The 5,000-nt window shown below is 41.5% G+C and overlaps 8 non-coding genes across 8 annotated transcripts; all 8 read left to right on the forward strand.

The window, feature by feature from the left end:
• The first annotated feature begins 290 nt into the window (after positions 1 to 290).
• On the forward strand, positions 291 to 362 carry Trnac-gca (transfer RNA cysteine (anticodon GCA)). The gene has a single exon. It is a non-coding gene; the product is annotated as a tRNA-Cys (tRNA).
• A 755-nt stretch (positions 363 to 1,117) lies between these two features.
• On the forward strand, positions 1,118 to 1,189 carry Trnac-gca (transfer RNA cysteine (anticodon GCA)). The gene has a single exon. It is a non-coding gene; the product is annotated as a tRNA-Cys (tRNA).
• Positions 1,190 to 1,324: 135 nt separating this feature from the next.
• Positions 1,325 to 1,395, forward strand: Trnac-gca (transfer RNA cysteine (anticodon GCA)). The gene has a single exon. It is a non-coding gene; the product is annotated as a tRNA-Cys (tRNA).
• Positions 1,396 to 1,947: 552 nt separating this feature from the next.
• On the forward strand, positions 1,948 to 2,019 carry Trnac-gca (transfer RNA cysteine (anticodon GCA)). Its single transcript has one exon. It is a non-coding gene; the product is annotated as a tRNA-Cys (tRNA).
• A 1,804-nt stretch (positions 2,020 to 3,823) lies between these two features.
• Trnac-gca (transfer RNA cysteine (anticodon GCA)) lies at positions 3,824 to 3,895 on the forward strand. The gene has a single exon. It is a non-coding gene; the product is annotated as a tRNA-Cys (tRNA).
• Positions 3,896 to 4,033: 138 nt separating this feature from the next.
• Positions 4,034 to 4,105, forward strand: Trnac-gca (transfer RNA cysteine (anticodon GCA)). The gene has a single exon. It is a non-coding gene; the product is annotated as a tRNA-Cys (tRNA).
• A 138-nt stretch (positions 4,106 to 4,243) lies between these two features.
• Trnac-gca (transfer RNA cysteine (anticodon GCA)) lies at positions 4,244 to 4,315 on the forward strand. Its single transcript has one exon. It is a non-coding gene; the product is annotated as a tRNA-Cys (tRNA).
• A 552-nt stretch (positions 4,316 to 4,867) lies between these two features.
• On the forward strand, positions 4,868 to 4,939 carry Trnac-gca (transfer RNA cysteine (anticodon GCA)). Its single transcript has one exon. It is a non-coding gene; the product is annotated as a tRNA-Cys (tRNA).
• Positions 4,940 to 5,000: the final 61 nt, after the last annotated feature.

Genomic DNA, 5,000 nt, shown 5'->3' on the forward strand with positions numbered 1-5,000 from the left:
AGGATACCAGAACAAGCGTTGTGGTTTTATAGACAGATATTTCGCATAATCTAGAAATATTATTCCGTTTCAGTCAGAGCAACGGGGTTATAGCTCAGTGGTAGAGCATTCGACCGCAGATCGAGAGTTCCCCGGTTCAAACCCGGGTGCCCCTTGAAGCTGCGTATTAGAGACATATAAATTTTTTCAACACTTACCTTTCGATAAATAAGGATACCAGAACAAGCGTTGATTTTTAGACAGATATTTCGCAAAATAAAGAAATATAATTCCGTTTGAGGCAGAGCAACGGGGGTATAGCTCAGTGGTAGAGCATTCGACTGCAGATCGAGAGGTCCCCGGTTAAAACCCGGGTGCCCCCTGAAGAAGCGTATTAGAGACACATAAATTTTTTCAACACTTACCTTTCGATAAATAAGGATACCAGAACAAGCGTTGTATTTTAAAGACTGATATTTCGCAAAATCTAGAAATATTATTCCGTTTGAGGCAGAGCAACGGGGGTATAGCTAAGTTGTAGAGAATTCGAATGCAGATCGAGAGGTACCAGTGTATCCCCTGAGCTGAGTTTTCCAGACATCTAAATTTTTTCAATACTTAACGCTTCGATAACTAATGATACCAGTTCAAGCGTTGTGTTTTATAGACAAATATTTCGCATAATAAAGAAATATTATTCCGTTTGAACTAGACCAGCGGAGGTATAGCTCATTGGTAGAGCATTCGACTGCAGATGGAGATTTCCACGGTTAAAACCCGGTTTCCCTCTGAAGTTGAAGTTTTCAAGACATCTAATTTTTTTCAACACTTACGTTTCGATAAATAAGGAAACCAGAGCATGCGTCCTGCATTATAGACAGCTATATCACATATTCTGGAAATATTATTTAGTTTGAAGCAGAGTAGCGGGGGTAAAGCTCAGTGGTTGGGCGTCCGACTGCAGATCGAGAGGTCTCCGGTTGAAACTCGGGTGCTCCCTGTAGCTGCGTTTTAGAGACATCTAAATTTTTTCAACACTTACGTTTCGATAAATAAGGATAATAGAATAAGCGTTGTGGTTTTATAGACAGACATTTCGGAAAATCTAGAAATATTATTCCGTTTGAGGCAGAGCAACTGGGGTATAGCTCAGTGGTAGAGCATTCGACTGCAGATCGAGGGGTCCCCGGTTCAAACCCGGGTGTCCCCTGATGCTGCGTATTAGAGACATATAAATTTTTTCAACACTTACGTTTCGATAAATAAGGATACCAGAACAAGCGTTGATCTTTAGACAGATATTTCGCAAAATAAAGAAATATAATTGCGTTTGAGGCAGAGCAACGGGGGTATAGCTCAGTGGTAGAGCATTCGACTGCAGATCGAGAGACCCCGGTTCAAACCCGGGTGCCCGCTGAAGCTGCGTATTAGACCCATGTAAATTTTTTCAACACTTACGTTTCGATAAATAAGGATACCAGAACAAGCGTTTATTTTTAGACAGATATTTCGCAAAAAAAAGAAATATAATTCCGTTTCAGGCAGGGCAACTGGGGTATAGCTCAGTGGTAGAGCATTCGACTGCAGATCGAGAGGTCCGTGGTTCAAACCCGGGTGCCCCCTGAAGCTACGTATTAGAGACATATAAATTTTTTCGACACTTACCTTTCGATAAATAAGGATACCAGAACAAGCGTTGTGGTTTTATAGACAGATATTTCGCATAATCTAGAAATATTATTCCGTTTGAGGCAGAACAACGGGGGTATAGCTCAGTGGTAGAGCAATCGACTGTAGATGGAGAGGTCCCCGGTTGAAACCCGGGTGCCCCCTGAAGCTGCGTAATAGAGACATATAAATTTTTTCAACACTTACCTTTCGATAAATAAGGATACCAGAACAAGCGTTGATTTTTAGACAGATATTTCACAAAATAAAGAAATATAATTCCGTTTGAGGCAGAGCAACGGGGGTATAGCTCAGTGGTAGAGCATTCGACTGCAGATCGAGAGGTCCCCGGTTCAAACCCGTGTGCCCCCTTAAGCTGCGTATTAGAGACATATAAATTTTTTCAACACTTACATTTCGATAAATAAGGATACCAGAACAAACATTGATTTTTAGACAGATATTTCGCAAAATAAAGAAATATTCTTCCGTTTGAAGCAGAACAACTGGGGTATAGCTCAGCGGTGGAGCATTCGACTGCAGATGGAGAGGTCCCCGGTTCAAACCCGGTTGCCCCCTGAAGCTGCGTATTAGAGACATATAAATTTTTTCAACACTTACCTTTCGATAAATAAGGATACCAGAACAAGCGTTGATTTTTAGACAGATATTTCGCAAAATAAAGAAATATAATTCCGTTTGAGGCAGAGCAACGGGGGTATAGCTCAGTGGAAGAGCATTCGACTGCAGATCGAGAGTTCCCCGGTTCAAACCCGGTTGCCCCCTGAAGCTGCGTATTAGAGACATATAAATTTTTTCAACACTTCCGTTTCGATAAATAAGAATACCAGAACAAGCGTTGATTTTTAGACAGATATTTCGCAAAATCCAGAAATATAATTCCGTTTGAGGCAGAGCAACGGGAGTATAGCTCAGTGGTAGAGCATTCGACTGCAGATCGAGAGGTCCCCGGTTCAAACCCTGGTGCCCACTGAAGCTGCGTATTAGAGACATATCAATTTTTTCAACACTTACGTTTCGATAAATAAGGATACCAGAACAAGCGTTGTGGTTTTATAGAGAGATATTTCGCATAATCTAGAAATATTATTCCGTTTGAGGCATATTAACGGGGGTATAGCTCAGTGGTAGAGCATTCGACTGCAGACGGAGAGGTCCCCGGTTCAAACCCGGGTGCCCCCTGAAGCTGCGTATTAGAGACATATAAATTTTTTCGACACTTATCTTTCGATAAATAAGGATACCAGAACAAGCGTTGTGGTTTTATAGACAGATATTTCGCATAATATAGAAATATTATTCCGTTTGTAGCAGAGCAACGGGGGTATAGCTCAGTGGTAGAGCATTTTTTCTGCAGATCGAGAGGTCCCCGGTTCAAACCCGGGTGCCCCCTGAAGCTGCGTATTAGAGACATATAAATTTTTTCAACACTTACATTTCGATAAATAAGGATACCAGAACAAGCATTGATTTTTAGACAGATATTTCGCAAAATAAAGAAATATTCTTCCGTTTGAGGCAGAGTAACGGGGGTATAGCTCAGCGGTAGAGCATTCGACTGCAGATGGAGAGGTCCCCGGTTCAAACCCGGTTGCCCCCTGAAGCTGCGTATTAGAGACATATAAATTTTTTCAACACTTACCTTTCGATAAATAAGGATACCAGAACAAGCGTTGTGGTTTTATAGAGAGATATTTCGCATAATCTAGAAATATTATTCCGTTTGAGGCAGATTAACGGGGTTATAGCTCAGTGGTAGAGCTTTCGACTGCAGATGGAGAGGTCCCCGGTTCAAACCCGGGTGCCCCCTGAAGCTGCGTATTAGAGACATATAAATTTTTTCGACACTTATCTTTCGATAAATAAGGATACCAGAACAAGCGTTGTGGTTTTATAGACAGATATTTCGCATAATATAGAAATATTATTCCGTTTGAAGCAGAGCAACGGGGGTATAGCTCAGTGGTAGAGCATTTGACTGCAAATGGAGAGGTCCCCGGTTCAAAGCCGGATGCCCCCTGAAGCTGCGTATTAGAGACATATAAATTTTTTCGACACTTACCTTTTGATAAATAAGGATACCAGAACAAGCGTTGATTTTTAGACAGATATTTCGCAAAATAAAGAAATATAATTCCGTTTGAGGCAGAGCAACGGGGGTATAGCTCAGTGGTAGAGCATTCGACTGCAGATCGAGAGGTCCCCGGTTCAAACCCGGGTGCCCCCTGAAGCTGCGTATTAGAGACATATAAATTTTTTCAACACTTACCTTTCGATAAATAAGGATACCAGAACAAGCGTTGTGGTTTTATAGAGAGATATTTCGCATAATCAAGAAATATTATTCCGTTTGAGGCAGATTAACGGGGGTATAGCTCAGTGGTAGAGCATTCGACTGCAGATCGAGAGGTCCCCGGTTCAAACCCGGGTGCCCCCTGAAGCTGCGTATTCGAGACATATAAATTTTTTCAACACTTACCTTTCTATAAATAAGGATACCAGAAAAAGCGTTGTGATTTTATAGACAGATATTTCGCATAATCTAGAAATATTATTCCGTTTGAGGTAGAGCAACGGGGGTATCGCTCAATGGTAGAGCATTCGACTGCAGATCGAGAGGTCCCCGGTTCAAACCCGGGTGCCCCCTGAAGCTGCGTATTAGAGACATATAAATTTTTTTCAACACTTACCTTTCGATAAATAAGGATACCAGAACAAGCGTTGATTTTTAGACAGATATTTCGCAAAATAAAGAAATATAATTCCGTTTGAGGCAGAGCAACGGGGGTATAGCTCAGTGGTAGAGCATTCGACTGCAGATGGAGATTTCCACGGTTAAAACCCGGTTTCCCTCTGAAGTTGAAGTTTTCAAGACATCTAATTTTTTTCAACACTTACGTTTCGATAAATAAGGAAACCAGAGCATGCGTCCTGCATTATAGACAGCTATATCACATATTCTGGAAATATTATTTAGTTTGAAGCAGAGTAGCAGGGGTAAAGCTCAGTGGTTGGGCGTCCGACTGCAGATCGAGAGGTCTCCGGTTGAAACTCGGGTGCTCCCTGTAGCTGCGTTTTAGAGACATCTAAATTTTTTCAACACTTACGTTTCGATAAATAAGGATAATAGAATAAGCGTTGTGGTTTTATAGACAGATATTTCGGAAAATCTAGAAATATTATTCCGTTTGAGGCAAACTGGGGTATAGCTCAGTGGTAGAGCATTCGACTGCAGATCGAGAGGTCCCCGGTTCAAACCCGGGTGCCCCCTGAAGCTGCGTATTAGAGACATATAAATTTTTTCAACACTTACCTTTCGATAAATAAGGATA

Source organism: Argiope bruennichi, chromosome 7 (assembly GCF_947563725.1).
Source record: "Argiope bruennichi chromosome 7, qqArgBrue1.1, whole genome shotgun sequence".
Taxonomy (NCBI): domain Eukaryota; kingdom Metazoa; phylum Arthropoda; class Arachnida; order Araneae; family Araneidae; genus Argiope; species Argiope bruennichi.